Source organism: Copadichromis virginalis, linkage group LG7 (assembly GCF_057382275.1).
Source record: "Copadichromis virginalis isolate Kocher_CV1m ecotype Utaka linkage group LG7, C_Virginalis_male_GT1.1, whole genome shotgun sequence".
In the NCBI taxonomy this organism is placed as follows: domain Eukaryota; kingdom Metazoa; phylum Chordata; class Actinopteri; order Cichliformes; family Cichlidae; genus Copadichromis; species Copadichromis virginalis.
In genome coordinates this window covers 17,043,200-17,063,822 of record NC_140624.1, presented here as the reverse complement: position 1 = coordinate 17,063,822, position 20,623 = coordinate 17,043,200, and positions in this window count along the sequence as shown.

Below are 20,623 nucleotides of genomic sequence, written 5' to 3'. Positions count from 1 at the left end.
TGTTATGTTTAACTTCAAATGTTATTTTGGTATCTGTGACAGGAATAACATCTGTGGAACTACAACTAATAAATATGTGGCTCTGAGAAACATTACTCTCGTTAAAATGATGTCTTGCTCAAATTAACTGGAGGAAAAGATTAAACAGTTGTCTCTTTATTGGAGTTATTCCCAGTGGATACGTTCTAATTCAGTCAAGCAGTGCCAGTACCAACAACCTCCACGTGTAACGTCCTTGTACCAAATGTAGTTATGCATTCCTTACATGCTATTAAAGCAGGAACAGAAACTGCACAATTAAAGAGCTTGAAAGTCAGTATCGGATATGACCACCTTTAATATTCAACACAGCCTGAATTCTCTTAGGCAGCTTTCTTGTCTTCAGGAATAGTTCTCCAGGCTTTTTGAAGGTCATTCAAAGCTCTTCTTTAGATGTTGGATGCTCTCTGTCATGTGTCTCTGTGAACCCACACTGTTTCAGTAATTTTCGATCCAGGCTCTGGTGAGGTCAAACCACTGTGTGTTTTTCTATCCAGCTATTGCAAAGCTGCTTTCCACATCTTTTCTGTGTTAATAATTACATCAGTTTTGACAAGATCCCCAAAGTTGCTGAAATCCTGCTGCAAAGCATGGCTGAGCCGCTGCCGTGTTTCATACATGGCTGCAGAAACTTAGTGTTGTGCTTTTCACCAAACTTCCTCCATACATCAGTTTCAACCTAAGAATTTTACATTTGGATTCATTACTCCATAAAACCTGCGAACCTGATTTTAGGCCTGACACTTTTTCTTTTGTCCTGCACTTGTCCAATTTCCTCAGTTTTTTCTAAGAACACATTATAAACTATGCTGAGATACCCTCTGTCATGGTCCGTAGTGCCCGCTGGGTGACCTGTCGTTTCCACTTGTGTGAGTTGGTGTGTGTGTGTACAGCGGTTTTCCGGAGACGTCGGGCCCGCAGAGTTTCCTGCCCTTGAGCCAGACACACCTGAAAGTTAATGACACTCACCTGTTGCTGATCAGCCTCATCTGAAGAGCTACTTAAGAGCGGAGCTGAGCTTCAGTCGACGTTGGATCGTTGTGAGAAAACAGTCAGTCCCCAGCTAGTGTGTGATAGTGTTCTAGTGGAGTGGATTACGTGCGTTAACGGCAGCTTGTGTTTATTTTCCAGAGTGTTGCGGAAACAAGCGGAGGAAAGGGAGCACTTTGTACTAAGACACCGAAGGGAAAAGAAGTTCACCACGAACACTGGAGAAGTCACAGCATGGAAGCAGGGAGCGAGCGCACAAAAAGAGAAACACTCACAGAGGATCTTTGTGCTTGTTGTCATTTTATTCACTCTAAATAAATGCACTGTTCTCTGCACAGGAAGTCCTGCATTTGGGTCCTGCTTTCACAACCATGACACTGGGTTTTAGGCTAACAGGCTTACCTTGTTACTTCAAAAATGCTATTTTATAATATTTAACATGTCCAAAATCCAAAAGATAACAAATAATTCAAACATCCAGAATAGGAAGCTCAGAGAAAGCAGAGCAAGGGAAATAGCAATGTGGATGGTGCGACAAGAGGAGACTCAGACAAAACATACACAAGATAACACAGGGAACAGTAACGTAAGCGGAAACTAATCAAGGACAACAAGACAAGGGAAGTAAAACTAAATGCAACGACTGTCAAAATAAAATGGGAACACCTGAAACAGAGACGAAGACTTGACAACACAATGTAAGAAAAAAAACCACACAGGAGAAGCTAGATTAAAGTGAAACACACAAAGGGGTAAATGCAAATGACAAAAATGAAACCAAGGATATAAAAATCAAAACAGTGCCTCCAAAACGCAGGACCATGACATGCAGTGGCAACTAAACAGGAAATGCCTAAAGCAAAAAGGGATGGCAAAAAACTCATGTGCACAAATGCAAATCAATTTGTCTAAAAAAAAAAAGAGACTAAAGCCAAAATGTAATTACGAATTGCAAACAAAAGGGTTGTAATGCGGAATTGGTCCTCTAAACTCTCATCTGTTCCCTATTTATCAGAAAAGTCAATTTCATGGCTAATAGGTTCATTACTGTGGTCATGCTTGAAGGGATTCTCAGATAAAACTCACTCAGGAGTTGAGAACTAAGCCTCTGGAGAGCAGGTCTTAATAAGGTTCCCTATCTGTCTCCCAGCTTCTCTTTCTCATGGCAGCATTAAAGGGAAGTTAAACTTTGACCCTTTTCTTCATACAACTTCTGTAGTTGGTCCATTGTGATTGCTGTATGTGGAGCGGCTCCAAACAAGAGAAATCGTTTCTTGTGTAGAAAAGAGCACAGATTTGCCTCAGCTGCTCAATTCACTACAGACAATTTATCTCCTGTTCAGGGGGAGAGAGTTTCTGCAAAGGTCCAGCTAGACAAGATGGGTCTGTGCTGCATACTAATGACAGTCAACTGTTTCTACCACACAGCCTTGTCATCCTGCATTCCAGCCATGTTCTCATGCTGTCACGCTGCGGTGCAGATGGAGCGCTTTATGAGGCGCTGCATCGGGGTCTGCTTTGCTACAGCACGTGCAATGCTCCGACTTGTGTTTCAAATCAAATTCCTTATTCTCAGGTAGATAAGCTCAAGCCAAACACGTAATGTTGTTGTATTTGGTTTTTTAGTTTAACGTGTTATCCCTGAAAATCCTGATTTTCTAAAATGGGATAGTTGATGAATGTGAAATCCTTCCATCGCTAGCTGCACTTGATTCTTCTTAATTCCGCACACATGTGGAAGGAGCATTAACTCCAAGTGCTTTCTCAAAAAATGCCAAAAAACAAAGAAAAAAAAATCACGGCTCTTTTTCATTTGCAATTACTGTTTTAGAATCCATCTTTTTAAACAGACATTTATTAAGTCTGCACTTATCATGTGTGCATAACTTGTCTGGGCAAGGCTTTTTCATCTATCCTAATGCTCAAGTGTAATATCCATCATAAGGCTCTGGGCTTATCCTAATGAAGGTTAAATAATCCACTCCTTTGTTCCCAAACAGATTAGTTTCTCATTTTTTCCTCACTGCTTACATGTAGATCTTCTCTTCTTGGTTTTCTTTGTTAAGATCATCATTCAAGGGCACACGCATGTCTAGTTATACCAGTACCTCCAGATATGCGTACGTCCACTGATGCAACTAATTTTGTAATCTTGCAGTCCGAGTGAACAAATGAGTAGCGGTTCATGTGTGTGCAAGCTATTTGTCTGAGCAAGATTTGTGGCACTATTTAATACAGCATAACTGACCGGCATCATCAGTCTCTATTGATTTTCAATTTAAGTGGAAGATAGATCTTTAGAAGAGGGATGGAGTTAATATCTCTAGCTGCCGGTAAAAGAGAATTAAATGCCTCTAAGCGTCTAAAACTGTTCGCAAGACTTCAGCATGAAGAGGTGAGTTGACAGAGTTAGAATCAATACCTTACACATTTACTCCGGCTGTAATATCTGACCGGTGTTTGTGGGCAAACGAAAATCAGCAAGAAGTCAAGAGTTTTATGAAAACTGAACCTTCTGCTGTATAAACAAGAGCACGCTCTAAGAGTTTGCACTCCTTATCAAAACAGCAATCAGCTCTATAAATAGCTTCTACAGACGGTGCTGGCCAATTATTTATGAATAATAATGGAATGACTTGCATGGAGACATGTCACAGTTCAAAATAACATCATCCATCTTTCCTTCCATCTCGGCTCTTATTGCCCAAGGGGAAGTGGTGGGAGTGGGGGTATAAGATGTTGGGAGGGGGCGGGGGTTGTAGCGTGAGAGGGGGAGAGACCTGCAAAACGCAAGGATCTGTCATTGTTTGCAATGTGTGAGGTGAATGACTGCCTGGAGTAGGATGTAGAGGCTCCAGAAATAGCAAGAAATCATGTGTTATCTTATAAGAGTGCTTCAAGAAAAATGTGAAAGTATTTTAGGTTTAAATGTATATCAATGTATAGTTTATCTTTTTCACAGTGTAAACAAGAAGGTGAATGAGGGAAACGAGGTTCCAGCGTTCAGCCACGTGTGAATAGATTCCTCATTCTTCATCCCCGAACAAGTGTGGCGCTACAACAACAGTGAGACGGTAATGTAATCAGTATGTCTCTGTCTATCAACAAGGCTATGCAGAACTCATATTAGCAAGTAAATAATATTATTTAGTAAGAAAAGCAATGGTGATAACAACTCCACGTGAACATAATTTCATCATTTAATGTCTAACCGCAGCAGTTTATTGCAGCACGCCTGTCATTAAAAGTGCTTCTAAAGGATGCTCGTTCTGAGTATAATGACCAGAGCCACCGAGGCGCATCACATTCGGGGAACTGAACAAGCTTGGGCCATCATCAAACATTACTCAGCATCAATGTTCAGTTCAGTGTATATACAAACCATTGCTGCACATAAAAGAAGTCTGTGTCATCTTTTTTTAGTGCCGCCTTATTTGCATGAAACACATTTGCAAGGATCAATGTATTTATATATGTACATGGTAATGCTGCTGAATTATATGGAACAGTAAAAAAACAAACAAACTTTAAGATACCTACACAACATCTACCATGCAGTCTGTCAGGGACCCAGTGAAGGACACCTCAACAACTACGAATCCCTAGAAGCTCCACCTTAATCCCAATCATGGTAACCAGTGCTTCACTGCATAATCTCTATTATTTGCTGAACTCCTTTAGTGTGGGATCCTGCAGTTGCCTGACAAAGGCAGGGATAATCTGTCCTTGATTTTTAGTCACACTTCATCCTTCCATCAGTCCTGCATGTGAAAGACACGTAAATCAGGGCAATGCCCCCCTGAGCTCTCCATGACTTTTCTGGGTCACGATGACAAGAGCCAAAACTGAGTCTATATATTTTTATCTACATTTCATGTCTTGCATGACAATATGGCTTTCAGTGTCTGTCAGTCCCTCTTTTTTTTTTTTTTTTTGGCACACGTGCATGGTATTCTCTGTCTGCCATCAAAGAGATCAAATCAAAAGTCCTAAATAGATGACCTTATACTGGCCCAAATAACACTGATCCACATATCTCTCTCATACAGACAGACATTATTGAACAGTGATAAACTAGCCTCGGGGTGATAAAAAAAACAAAAAAAAAATAGGTCAAATTGTTCCTAAGCAAGAATACTTAGATTAACGAGGACATATTCATCCCTGGACAAAGCATGTTCTTGATTGTAGGGCTGGAAATATTTGGGAAGCTCAATCCAATTACAACTCTTGTTATACTGTTCAATTCCTCTATCCGTTGGTAAACTCAAAATCGATCCTCTATTCATTAAACAGAAAAAGGGAACTAATTTTAGAGTCTTACTTGAGTAGTTCATCAAACATTGTCGGCTGCCAGCTAAGTGTTTTCTTGATTTTCTTTTTCTTTAATTAAAAAGGCTACCAGGCATTATTTGGAAGCATGTTGAAGCCTTCTATTGAAGTGTGGTTACATGTTTTTTGGTAAAATAGAAAGTGTTCTGTGTATCATGGAGTAAGTTTTGTGTTGTTACGTTATTATCGTAGGCTAAATTATATTCTTTGCTTGATGAAAATTGACTGGAATGAACTGTTTCAGTTACTGCTGGCTGGGTGACTCATTTACGATTGCTGGATTTTGTTAGTCTCTGGCAGGAATGCAATGCAATTGCATCCCCAGTCATCCACGTCAACTATTATATATAATAGTTAAAAATCACTGAAAAGCGCAGCAGCATTTTTCCATAGCATACCAGAACCTTTCTAACCACAAAACTAGAATTCTAGTCTTCATCATGAAATTGAGGAACAAATTAAAGAGAGACCAAATTAATGTAATTAAAAATAACACCAAATAACAACTTCATTAGAAACTGAAAAGCTCCCATATCCACTGATCCCTGCTGAAAACTCTGAGCTAGAACAGATGTTCAGGAAAAAGACTCAAACTTTGTGGGGCATTGATATAGCACATCACTTCTGCATTCATTTTGCTGAAAGCACGTGTCGCCAGAGCGCTGCTGTTCCTGAATGGTAGCAGCGCTACTCTCTGAAACTCAGCTGTGTTCATGCAGAAAGTGCTTGCTGTATCGGTTAAATATGCTAGTTTTGACACTAGATACTAACTAAAAAGGACAGTCTGAAAGACTTAACTGAGGTTAATCAATATTCTGATTTATTCTGAGTAAACTTTGAAATATTACAGAGGCCAGAATAAGTGGCATCCATGCAAAGTGATCATTCATGCTGCCACAAAGTAGTTTATAACAGCTTTGTTCGATGCAGGCATAGATGACAGCACCTCCTCTTTGCTGCCTACACTTAGTGTTTTCTTGTAAATGAAAAATCTTCACCACCTGCTACAGTAAAGCAAGCCAGCAGCCTCTAAACCAGGCCCAAACACACATCTCCTGGTCTTCTGAGTGTGTAGGCGGACAAACTCCTTTCCACTTGGTAACTGCAAGAATGTCCCCCTTCGTGTGTGAATTTCAGTACTTCCTTCTGCACAAAGCCTCTTATCTATGAATGTCATTAGAATACATGAGCATTACGTGTCTAAGGCTTTGTGTATTTGTTCCAAACTGTTTGGTACAACATGTTCGACTTCCTAGGTTCAGTATCCCTCAGAATTTAGAGGACTGTCAGAGTAGTCTATTTATGTAAAACACACTTGCCTCCAAAATGCTAATCTTAGAAAACTGTCACCAGCCCTCTCGTGCTAATAGGGTTTGTATTATAAAACTGGGGAAATGGGATTTTTATTATTCTTGTGCTTTAACTCTCACCGCACACTTTAATGTGCCTTCCTGCCTGGGCAGAACCTGCAGATTTCTCATCTCACATTGTATGGGTCAATTGTCAGGCCATAATGTGGAGCTCACAGTGATGAAAAAAATATGGTTTTAAATAGTGGAAGCTGAGTGCCAGCAAGCGAAACGGACTGAATAGCACAACCACTATCTTACTGTAACAGCGAACTTTTGGCTTTTGTGCTTCAAAGTGTTTCTTCTACAAGATTTATGCCAGTAAAGAGTAATCATTACATTACAGCATTATCTTTTGAGTAAAGTAACTTGTTAAAGCACTCTTGGATTACAAAAATTAAACATCCGTTGCATTTTGCGTGTCCTTAAAAGTATTTTACTTTTTTCCGAAACTCCTTGAAAACCCCATGTGTCATTTCCATAAAAAAAGAAAATTTGTATGTTTGATCTGATCTTTTTACAAACTTTGTCTAACATGCTGAAATCACCTCTGTGAACTCACTAAAAACAGACCAGGTGCAGATGACCTCCTGGTGCAACATAAATAAAACTGAATTTGCAATTTATATAATGTAAATATTTGTCATTATACAAAATATTGTGATGCTATGCTATATTGAACCCCCCCTCCTTATGTTCTGCAGCATGTACAGCATATTGTAAGTTTATCTGTGATTGTAATTCCATCTCAATACATAGTAAGCTGAGCTGTGTGCTCCACCACAACAAGCCTGTTAATGTTCCCTGGACAGTTAGCCAAACTAAAAGGCAACCACTGTTGTTTCTGAGCTGTGGGCAGCAGCCTCACTACAACTGTTGCCGTGCTGAACTGGCCTCACATGTATTTCTTTGATACCTGAACCAAATCTCGTTAGCAATAAAGACTTACTGTAACAGGTGTCATTTCCCAGCAGGCAAGGTGGGCATCTACTTGGCTCCCCAGGCCTGTGAGGGGCCAAGAGGGCTAATAGACTTTAACCTACCAACTGTGGCAATGTGCAAAGTTTGCAGTAACCTTCCTAGGGGAGATCCTCTTAACTCATTCCCATTGCCAGTGGTGTTAATGATTTGAAACCCTATGACTGATGCCAGTTTGGAGGACTTTTCATTTGTGGGGTAAAAAAGATGGAGAAAAAAGGGAACTAGGGTGACCAACCGTCCTCTTTTCCCCGGACATGTACCCTTTTGACGTTCTGTCCAGGGCGTCCCGGGGGATTTTCAAGATGGATGAAAATATCCGGGTTTTCCTATAGGCCTACAGAGGACCCATATGTGCAACGTCATCAACTGCTGTGTTGTAAGTGGTTGTTCCCCGCTCACAGACGGGACAGAGCGCGGAGCGGCAGGCTGAAAAGATGCCAAAGTGCATCTTTTCAGACAAACTGCAAAAGAAATTTCCCTCGTACCATCCCGGTCGGAATAAATGGGAGGCGTAGTGCACTGTGTGCGGAGCTGGCACATACGTTTGTTTGTCTAACAAAGGTGCCAGAGATCTTGTTGCTTACATGGACACAGTAAAACATAAAAAGGCTGCGCGAGGCGAAAATTCATCTAGTAAGTTGACAGTTCTTTGTTACACCTTGGAAAAACGAGGATGCTATTGTATCTGCAGCAGAAGGTGCACTGGCATTTCATACTATGAAGCATCACAATAGCAACAGATCCAAGGATTGCACTAGTGTGTTGCAAAAAAAAAAGCATTTCCAGACTTTAACACAGCTAAAAAGTTCAGCAGTGCCCGCACCAAGACTGAAGTTATTTTCACTCTTGAAGCTAATGAAATCCAGTACTGGGGCATTTCTCAGACTTAAGTAACCATGGGACAGAAAAAATATTCCCAATCATACTTTGACTGTAAGAATGGTGGCGTGCAAACAAAATTAATAGAGGTTAATTTTGTACAAATGAAACAGCAGAAACCATTGCACAATACCTCACTGGTAATTTTTCTTATACAGATGAGGCATTATTTCTGCTACATTTTTTAATTCCAGAGGTTTTTAAGTTATTTTTTTTGCACTTGTATATTTGTAAAAGCCTATATGACATTTTTTATTTCACCATTTACTAACCGCACAGAGAAGGCATCTTTTAAATATGTTAACATTTTCTTTAAACAAACAGTATTATTAAAATTCTTCATGACTGGGCCAAGTGTCCTCTTTTTTGGAAATCAAAATATGGTCACCCTATTAACTTTAGTGTTAATAACTAAATACTGCTTATCTGTAACATAAATGCTACTAGCTTCACACTATTTCCTTTGTTTTCTTTGAAATTTAACATTTAGTTAAATTATCCAGCAGAGCAGCCTGGTGTGTCTCTCTCTGCTAGCTACCACGTGACAGTCACCTTGCATAGCTAGCAGGCTAAAACAAGCTAGTAGTAGTTATATTATTAGCACTTTGTAACTCAGCTTAGTTTTGGGCATTGTTTTCGAAATGATCTCTGCCATTAGAGTAATGTTTTACCTGCTGTTTGGCAGGACACCAGCAATAAGGTGATTGGATAATATTTTTTTTGTAGTTAACTGATGAAAGATGTGTCTGACAGAGCTAAAAGTCAGGCTGTGAATGCAAATTTATAAAATTTAGATACATTTAGACACATACTCTAAGTTCTTGTGGAGTATTGGTGTAGATTATTGTCTTAAATGTGCAGTGTGGTGTCCGTATGTTTTCATATTTCCATGCCAGTCAGTACAGGCTCCAGTACACAAGTTTAATCACCTGTAATGGAACTATATCATTACATGTATCAAATGAAAAGGAAATAGTAAACACTGAATAGTGAACGCTGTACCCAAGAAGAATATTCCAAATTTCAGTTTAAGCAATTCTAATTATATAGATCATCAAACCGTGTATTTGTTGATATTTATTTACCCTGATATTAAAAACGTATATATTAATATTGTGCCAATAATGCAGATATGTATGCATATTACTGTAAATAACTGGGTCATTGCTACATTTTCTAAACATGTTTTCTATTTATATCACAACAATGAAGTTATTGAGAATTTTCTGACCACAACAACAGTGAAGAGAAAATCTGGCAGGCAGCCACGTGACAAGGAATGTTGCAAATGCATCAGTGATCGCAATAAAAGCGAACAGGGAAAAGCAACTTATTTTAAAACTTACCTAATTACCAAATTGTTAAACTACAAAGTGCTGCGTTACTCATTACAACAAAAAGGTAATCTGAGTACTCAAAGTACTCATTGCATAATACCATACAATGTAATTTATTTATTTAATAATTCAGTGCAAGACGCTGGCTGGATAGTGTGCAGATGACTATGATTATGCATAAGATAAATGACATGTAATGTTTTATGTGTGGTATGTGATGTTTTGCATATTAAAAAAAGACCTCTACTTAAGCGTCATCAGTTTTTAATAAAACCAGATGATCATGTCTTTAAAAAATTATTACTCCTTTTAAATGATAGGTTTCTAAAATGCAATAATATGTAACTCTCACTGCTTAAAACACACTGAAGAGAAAATTGTAGGAACTGTTACATCCCTAATCAACACCGCATCATTGACCACAGTGCAGTACAGATGCAGCACAAAAGTGAAGCGGAGACAGACAGAGATAGACAGACAGATCTAAGGGAGGGCACAGAAAGGATGCATTGAAAAAGAGTGTGAGAAAACATCAGTGCTACAATACAGTATTCGTGAATTTAGAAACGTTAAAACAAATACGATTATGCAACTGACACTGTGGGATTTGATTGCATAAAAAGTCAAAGACAGAGGAGGCAGAAGCACAGTTGTTTGAGTGCTGTGCTTTAAAGACTAGATCTGAGGAAAGAGTGGGAGCGAATGTATCCACCCTCTTAAAAAATGACACCTTGTTTTAATGTAGACAGATGGCCTGACATCATCCATCCTGACCATTTTTTCCTTGCATTTTCTTCCACATGCCCAACCTTGCACTGGACTGACAGGGCCCTGTTGCTTGCCATCTGTTTGCCACGTTTGGCACTGTGGCATGTATTTCCTTTTTGAGATCTTTCCTGTTGCGGGGCACCATCGATTACTCACTCTGCCACTCCTTCCATAAAGACAGCTTATCGTTTCTTTTTGAATCAGTTCAGCTTCTTATTCATTGTCGTACATATTCTTAAGTCTAGAGTAAATCGATCTGGGCACAAGGTAATGTAAAAAGACACTTCGAATCAGTTGTTAGATGTTTGTTTTTGCTAATGTTTCTGGTAAATTTGTCTGGAGCCAAGCAGAATCCAGTCTCATCCAAACAGCAAAAGAAATTTCAATCAATTTGTCAAGTGGAACGAAAATCTAATCTGTCTGTTTAATGATACGAAGCTCTTTTTACAGGGCCCACTAAACAGCCTGTTTGCAAGCCCTGCGCCTTCTTGGCTTATCACATCCAAACTTTAGATGCCGCCAAGAACCTCGCTCTAGATCCACACAGTCGGAGAATCAGTTTTAGAGCTATCATCACCGTACTGTTAGCTTAAGGGTTTTTTGTGTGACAACATGTGCACATTGCTTGAGAGTTGTCTGCCACATTTAAAAGTGACACAATCACTGGTCACAGGGGTAAAATGTAGATTCCCTGAGTGGTTCTAGGAGTTTGGTGGTTGCTGTTAGGGGCGCTAAGAAGGTGCTGCATGATTATAACACCCAGTAGGTCACAGAAGATCTCAGAAAAACATCGAAAGAACTGCAGCCCCCACTAGGCTCAGTTGATGTCGTGTTCATGATTCAACAATAAGAAAGAAACTGTGCAAAAAGGGAGAGCTCTGAGGTCAAAACCACTTCTTGTCTCACATTTCCCAAAACACATCAAATGATCCCCAAAACATTTGGATAAATGTTCTGTGGACTGTTGGAACAAAATCTGAACTTTTGGACAGTTTGATTTCGGTTACATCTAGCATAAAAGTAACACAGCACTTCATAAAAAGAACATCATAGCAACAGTCAAACATGGTAGCAGTAGTGTGATGGTCTGGGGCTGCTTTGCTGCTTCAGGACCTGGATGCTCAGTGTAAATGATGGAACCATGAATTCTGCTCTCTAAAAAAAAACACTGAAGGAATCAGTTTTTGCTTTGAAGGTCAACCAGACTCGGGTTATACAGCAGGACAATGATCTGAAACATACCAGCAAGTCCACTTTTGAATGGCTCAAATAAATACATAAATAAATAAAATGAAGTATGGATTTAAATCCAATTAAGCTGCTTTGGCATGACAATAAACATGCTCAAACCCCCCATTATCACTGAGTTACAACAATTCTGCAAAGGAGAGTGGGCCAAAATTTCTCCACAGTGATGTGAAAGACTCATTGCCAGTTATTGCAAATGCTTGATTGCAGTTCTCGATGCCAAGTGTGAGACAACCAGTTACTAGCTTTAGTGAACAATGAATTTTTCACACAGGGGTGGTAGGTCATAGTAGCTTTTTCCCTTTAATACATGAAAACATGATTTAAACACTACATTTCGTATTTATTTAGGTTACCATTGTCTATTATTAAAATGTGTTTGATGGATCTGAAACATGTAAGTGTGTGTTACTCACACATTCCACAATAACTGGATTTTGTTTCAAATGCTATCTGAAATCATTTTACAGTTTTTCTCAGTCGCTTTGGTGCGTTTCTCAGATCAGAATTGAAATTCTCATAACTATTAGTTCAACCTCCACAACACTCAGTCATTTGTGCACATCATAGTAGCAATTTCTCCTCTCTCTGAACAAACTGCAAATGATTTTGGACATGAATCAGTTGCTTCCATACATTTCCCTGCTGCTTTCTGACATTTCCATTTGCTTATGTCATGTCAGTCAAAAGTAATCATACCTATGGATGCTGAATAGTCATTCCCAATAAAACTAATAGTCATACATCCATTGCTTAAGTCATCACACACAAAATTGTTGAACTAGTTATCACATGCCAAATATTGGCCATCTGTCAAGCAAATCCTATACCTTTCTGTATCATTGTTCCTGGAAATGTCTCCGAAATTGAACAATTGATCTCAGGTGAATTACAGCTGTCACTCATGAGGAGGCTCTACCAAATGGGTGATTTTATGTTTACATGTATTCTACAGTGAACAAGTGACTGTAGCATATTTTTCTTTTGCACAATTCTGTAGGATTACAAACACTTCTACACAATGGAAATGTGAAACGTACGTATTCAGTGTCTTAGTTACTCCCAAGACTCCCATAACATCTACAGTGACTTTACTGCACATTTCAGATGGCTGTACAGGTAGGCCATAGTGCTGTTGTCAGCATTTTCAGGTGTCACCAATTGTTTTTGCAATGGGAAACACTGAAATTATAAACTGTCATAGTGGAAACATGACAATGCCATTTGACTATCTTGTTCATAAAGATGGTGTCAAGACTTTTCATTTTGATGGCACTGACTGTTTCGTTGACATGGATACTTGCTTTTGAGGTATGGATAATCAATTCTGTGCATGTGACGTGCTTTTGCAGGCTATCCACTAGGTTTTGCAGTTTGCACTAATTGTTTTGGGAAATGCACTAACTGCTGTGCAAATGTTAATGGTGTTCTGAGGAACGCACCAAAGCGACTGAGAAAAACTGTAAATGGAGAGGGTAATAAGACAATAAACCCTAGTATTTATATGCAAGTGATGTCACTTACTTTTTCTTTCCATTAAAATAATATGACCTGCATATTCAGGCTCAGCCTACCTTGCTAGTTTATAAAAAGAGCAAAAAATAATATTACTAGGGCAATAGATACAGTGACTGTAAGAAGGACCCCTGCTGGAGTGCCATTTACCTAGAATCACTAAGATAGATAGATAGATAGATAGATAGATAGATAGATAGATAGATAGATAGAGAGATAGATAGATAGATAGATAGATAGATAGATAGATAGATAGATAGATAGATAGATAGATAGATAGATAGATAGATAGATAGATAGATAGATAGATAGATAGATAGATAGATTCTTTGTTTTCTTGTATTTTTTTGTTTTTTTAAAGTGACAGTAATTTCACCCACCGCTATTTTACACCATCACCCACTCAATTAAATTCCCAAGTCACCCTCCCTGGATTTCTGCCTGGATAAAGTACGATCAATTTGCATTCTGCTGAGATGAGTAAGCTTCCTCCATGCAGACAGCAAGATTTATTCATAGTGGAGGCAAAAATCTCTTAATGGAAAATGATAGCTAAATAATAAACCCCACAGAGATGTGTGAATAATATTCTAGGTTCTTCCTACTTTTTGAATGAACTAGTGCACAATTTCCTGTGACACTACCGGATGAAACTGTTTGATCACAGACTACAATTAAGCGCACGAAACAGGATGTGCATGTTAGAGTGCAAGCGGATGAGTCAGTCACTATGTCATGTAATGATGTACTGAGTATATAGAAATATTTTGGCAGTCTACTTTAACATGACTAATAGCAAAACATAGGAAGAAAAAAAAACAGCATCAAAATTAATAGCACCTTAAAAGAACAGACCGGACACCTACGAGCAAAAACACTTCAGTCACACACATCTGAGTGTTATTAAACTACGTGCAGTGAGAAGTGCAGACAGTACTGACCAGCCCTCTTACCTTGACCCTGTGCCAGACAATCAAGGGCAGGAGCCCAGTATGCACACAGACAGGGCCCATACCCTACAGCTGCCACCCACGCAGACTGTCACACTCCTAAGCAGCAGTCATCTCAGTGAAACATGGGAGACTGGACTGAAATGCACCTGGTGTCACTGATGCTCTGAAAAGGTTAAATACTCTGCAGTGACACTGCAGTAATTCTGTGCAAGATAAATCGTCCACGCCACACCCGTCAGAGGTCGAGATCCATCCATCCCAAAATAAAATAAAGAACTCAATTCACAGCTAACGTCGTCTTTGCAGTAAGCAGCGGAAGATGAGCAGCCTAGTGCTGAATTTTACCCTAATTATATATAATTGACATCTATTTCATCCCATTCACACAGTCAAGAAGTAGGAGTGAGAGCTGTCTTCATGCTTTTTTTTTTTTTGCACACATTGAGACCCTTTACATCTTGTCTTATGGATTAGAGGTTAGGTCAATTTTAATTCCTTACTTTTATATGATTGATAGTAGCCTTCACCAGCTTCACTGACTTGCTTCTTTGCTTTCACCAGACGAGCGGACATGCAGCCACGATACCATCCCTGCTGAGGCGTTCGAATTGGCATGTGGATTATGAAGCCGAGATGCTGTGAAGATCCCCAAATGCTGTGGCATATGCAGACACAAAGGCTCTGGTCTTTGTGCAACAGTGGCTTGAGGCAGGCCTTATTGGTAGCAGGTGAAGAAGATGGGCACATCCTGGCTGACAGAGCCAAGGGAGTAGGCCATTAGTGGCGAACCGCTGACAAGAGTGGCCTCAATGACAAGCGGTGACTAGGCACAAGGCAAAAGCTAGCAGTGTCTAATTATCGTTAGGCCCTACTAAGGAAAGTGAGAAAGAGGAAAGTATGCAAAGGCACAAGAAAGGGCAGAAGCAAAAAAAAATTCAAGGGAGAGAAGCACAGCAAAAAGGCTTGTGCTATACTGCCTGTGTCTACAAGGTGTAATATTGGAACCCTTCCCTGCAGGCAGTAGATTTTATTTATGAGGCACTTACAGTAAATGTAATTGAGAAAACAATTTTGAAGAGACAGAGTTGAAGGAGAGAAGAAGAGAAGAAAAGGATAAAAGTAAATTCCAACATCCTTGGTGTTTTTTGCTTGGGGCTTGACCACCGAGCAGTCCTCTTTGGCCTCGGTCCAAGTGTACCTTTGGAAAAGGTGAAAGGAAAATCGTTCTCACATCCTCCTTGAGATTGATGACGAACAGGTGAACACGAGTCTGAATCTTATGGGTAGTGAAAGCGTGTCTTTTCCCAGTTATTGAACAGTTTTATTTTTCTGGCTTGTGTTATACTGTGGCGCTAAATGAAGAGCTTCAATAAAAGCTGTGATTTAATCTTTTTTATTTAATTTTTTTTTTACAGCTATTACTCAACAGTTGAATATACAGGTGCCACCATTATGTAATCTTTGTCTTCCTCTCTCTCTCACTCTGTCATTTTGTGTCTCTCTCTGTCATAGTCAATCACCTGTCCTTCCCTGCTGTGCTTAGATATGACCTTGGTACTCTGCCTGTGATTTGCAGTCCTGATGATGCAGCAGGTCAGTAGGGCTATAACCATAAAGTTGTAACTAGGTGAGGTCAACTGTTTAACTTTGAGCAAGAAATTGGCGATTGTCCATTGAGTTTCTTCAATCCCCAATAGGCTCCGCAAATGCTGACGCCTGGGAGACATTCCTTGCTTTTTTTCTGCTGAACTGTGACCTCGTCACTGTTCTCTGTCACTGAGAATAACAGCTTTTTTTCCATCAGCCCCTCAGAAGTCCATTTCCTGTTGCAGCATAACATCTGTTTACGTTAGCAATGTCAAAGAGAGTTGACCAAGGCGTGGGAACGCAAGGCGATGCATGCGGGACCCCCACACGCTCACAGGGAGGTACGAGTGCAGTGAGAGCCTGAATCTTGGGGGAAGCACGTACAGGCAAACCACACACATTCTGCAGATAAACACGCAGATGCACACGTTCAGGCTACTCCCTACAGGCAGGCGGCCATCAGAGCAACACAGTGCTTGTCATCTCAGCGTTTCATCAGGCCAAGCTGCTGCCCTTGGGAAATATGGCTTTTTTCTTAAACAGCCACTCTATATGAGCAAGCAGTTAAAGGACTTCAGTAACCAATTTGTTGTCATTGACTATTTAGTAACTGGTTTGGGGGATTTTTTTTGAATAGTCCATGCTTTGAATACACATCAGGACAAATTGATTATTTTTCAAGCATGCTTTGTGCAAAGGACATCTCAGCCCCAGAGGCTTGAAGTCGGTCTGCACACGTCTTTGTGTCTGTTTTTATTGTGTTAGTATTATTACAAAAAACAACAACAACAAAAAAGAATTCAAACAACTTTATTAATCCCTGTAGGGACATTTTTAAGCAGCTTGCTCTACATAGAACATAGTAACATTAGAAAACATAACACTAAGTGACACTGCCAGTGCCCGAATGTTGTCGGTGCCTTTGGCTTTCTGACTAACTACTAATACAAATCCAAATTTCTGTGCTCACTAGCCATCGGAGACCCACCACAGAAGGAAATCCTTGTTTGAAACACACAGACAACAAAGATCATTAGACTCTGAAGGCCACAGCAACACTGGGTATCTTTGCTCGTTTACCATATAAACAGTCTGATAAGTCAAACTTTACTCAACTCAGTCTTCTTGCTTCCTCCACTTCTGTACCATTGATTCATTAATGTTGAATTCTCTTGCAGTTGCTCTGTTCCCATGTTTTTGCAGTATATTAATGACTAACCTTGTATTGTGGATGGATTATCTCAGTTGTTCTCCTGACTGAAGTGTGGTCCGTTTACAGCACCCTGCCATGCGATTACATTTGTCTCTAACCATTGGGGACCCTCGCGTTAACTTTTATTGAGTGGAAAAAAGTTAGCATTTATCATCCAGCTTTACTGTGTTTATGTTATGCTAACATAGCTGTATCGCTAGCGATCACGTAGCACATCATTATATACCAGCTAGCCCAACTTCGGTAACCCTACAAACGACACTGCTGTTTAGTTTTCTGTCTTTGTTTATGTTGGAAGTGATAGCAGAGCTGTACGTTTTAATTTTTTCAGAAATCTCTCAGTCAGAACATGCTATATCATGCTTAGGTGGAAACTAGCGAGCTAACTTCCTGCTAACTTCTAAATTGAATTTAATAAATTCTGTTTTCATGGATGCCTGGATGTTAAACTTAATTGTTACACCCTCACACTCATTTTATTAAGGATTAAAGAATTTAGACAGTTTTTAACTCTCAGTGATGCTGCAGTGTTTGTTTGACTTTGTGACCTGAAACAGACAGAGTTTTGGACCCAGATTACTCTGCGAGGCTCCTGACTCCGGCAGCCGTAATGCTACAACAATCCATCAAGCGGTGTGGCTTCATAGTTTACCAAAGTCATACTGAAACATTTTTTGACAGATTTTTGAGCACCGTGTACCACATAAAATCGGTTTGAGGTCAGTAAGCACAACCAGAATTCATACATAAGGCGCACCGGATTATATGGCGCTGTCGATTTTTGAGGAAATTAAAGGCTTTTAAGTGCACCTTATAGCCTGAAAAATACGGTATGTTGAGTAAAAGAAAAAATATATAGTTTTTACCCTGGATAATTTACCTGTTTTCTGATAATTCACTGGAGAAAACGCTCAGAAGTACATGTGGAAACTTTCAAAAACTTATATCACTGTGTGGGATAGGTGGCTGGACAAATCAAGTTAGAGCATATGAAAAAAAAAATCTAATACAATATTTTTTTTTTAACATGAACAAATTTGGAGTATTCAAGTCTTGTTTGATAATCTTTCAAATTCCTCTCTGAGTGACAGTGACAGAACAAGAACATAACGCTATCAGATTGTGCTCAACTGTTTACAATCTAACACATTTTTGAAAAGAACAAAATACATTGGACCAAATTACAATGCAGAATAAAGTTTAAAACCATTCAGCAGGTCGTAACAGATGCCAAACAGATATGTGTTGTGTTTGTGTCATGAACAGAACAGAGTCATACAAAGGCCCTTTTTTGTTATCAGTTTACGAGCTCTCTAATCCTTTCAACTTTAAGTCCATGTATGGTTTCTGCCACTACTGCTTCAAGGCATGCTTATACCTTCCCTCATCCTTCTTAAATAGATAGGTTTTCATCAGGGTTTAGGTCAGGGGATGATGCCACACCATGAATTTCTTTCTCTTTTTATTTCCATAGCAACCAAGAAGTCTTTTTTGTGCAGCATGGGATGGTGTGTTGTCCTGCATGATGATAATACTATTCTGGAAGATATCTTCTTTTCACACCATAGAAGAGATTCTAATGAGATATTTTCATTTCACTGGTCAATATTCCAGCAAGATCATCTGTCCACCACCTCCTTTCTGATGTTGTAGTCTTGTTAGGGCTGAGTGGCAATTCACTGCAAATGTTTCTCTGTCTGGGTTTTGGTTACAAGTACCCAAAATGCTGGTTTGAGTTTCCTGCTGATGCCACTTTGCTGCTCAAGATGAGCTTTTTGCAGCTGTTCTTTTAATACCATAGAAAGTATTTGTCTGTGTTCTCAATTGCTTCCAAATCTTTTGACAGCTTCATGATCTCTCATTTTTAGGACATATGGTTTTCATGACTCCAGCAAGACACTCCACTCTTTCAAGCTTTTTATGTTCACAAAGTTATTTAATCCTCCTCATTATTCCATGAAAGATCGACCTTCGTGAAGCTAACAACTCTCATTTTGCCAGTTTAATTTTTCACTCTAAGTGCTGATTGCACAACACAGTGGTTATTTAGACTAGCTCATCATTCAGCCCTCGTTGATCCTAAGAGTAAAAATAAGAGTTTGGCATTTGATTTCTCTCGAAAGCAATGACTGATTAGCGATGAATAGGCAAATGAGGGATTTAAGCCATAGCTGGGAAGAATTTCCTACAACAAGAAAAGCAAATACAGGAGCAGCTTAGGAGACATCATTTTCCTTTCTCCTTTTCCAAATGACCGCACATGTTCGCATGAGGCTAAAGCAGGAGCTCCTCGGGCTTTGTTAAAAGGGCAGTTTCCATAGATCAGGTGAGAGCAGTTTCGTTCTGGGACAAATCACAGTGGCACCAAATTGTGTCCTGCACAATGCATGCTGCAAGACAGAGATAAAAGTGAATGCGGTAGGTTTCTCTGGCCCATATTGCTCCCTCCCTGTAATGCATGATTGCCTGCTGATGTTTGGCATGCAAATTGTACACTTGTTATAAGACAGCCCCTGTCTGGCAAATCTGCATCTGCTTCATCTGATGGGCTAAGGCCAGAGAGGGTCCTATTCACAGACACATCACACATTCTGTGACAAGGAGGATCTTGCATAGGCGAAGATATTCACACATTTGAATATGTACAAAAACATGCATACAGCATATCCGTGGACATCTACAGGCACGCAGAGACTAAATAATAAAACTGCAGTGAATATCAGACAGTAGAGTATATGAGATGGAGCGAAAAAGCTCAATGAAATATTCATGGAAATGAAATACTAACCTTATCCTTTCTATTGATAGCTTTGAGAATGCATTTTTATTTGCAGCTACCTTTTCACAGCTATCACTCTATGGATGTTTTGCGAGAAAACACATGATTCAGTGATAGTGATGGTGAAACTGTTTTCCCCTTGACTTCCAATTTGGTTTACACTGAAGGAGCTGGCATTGGTACAGTGTCAAGCAGTTGATTCCATTAAACCCGCTGCAAAGCTCACCACCTCACTTTCAACTAGAGTTCAGCAATATGTGAAAAACTAATTTCAACCGGTGTCCGTCAGCCCCGCATATATTTTGGTAGAAGTGTGCACTGTAACACTCATAGAGGAAGATACAGAATCATCCACTAGAGTTTATTTTTGTTTCTTGCTAATGGAAGCTAACAGATTGCCATGCATCCTGTAAATGATCAAATGAATGACAAATTCTACTAAACGTGTTTAATCAGCGTGTGAATCTGTTAGAGAAAAAGTAGAAACACATAACTGCCTGAGCTGCAAGCTTATTAGCTCAGAAAAGACTTCCCATATCTCAACTGGTTTGTTACCATACAACGCCAGGTCTATGTGGCACTACCAGTTCTACAGATTACGTATTTCCATCGGTGTACAACTCTTTTTCAGCTCTAGCAGAAGAACAGAATAA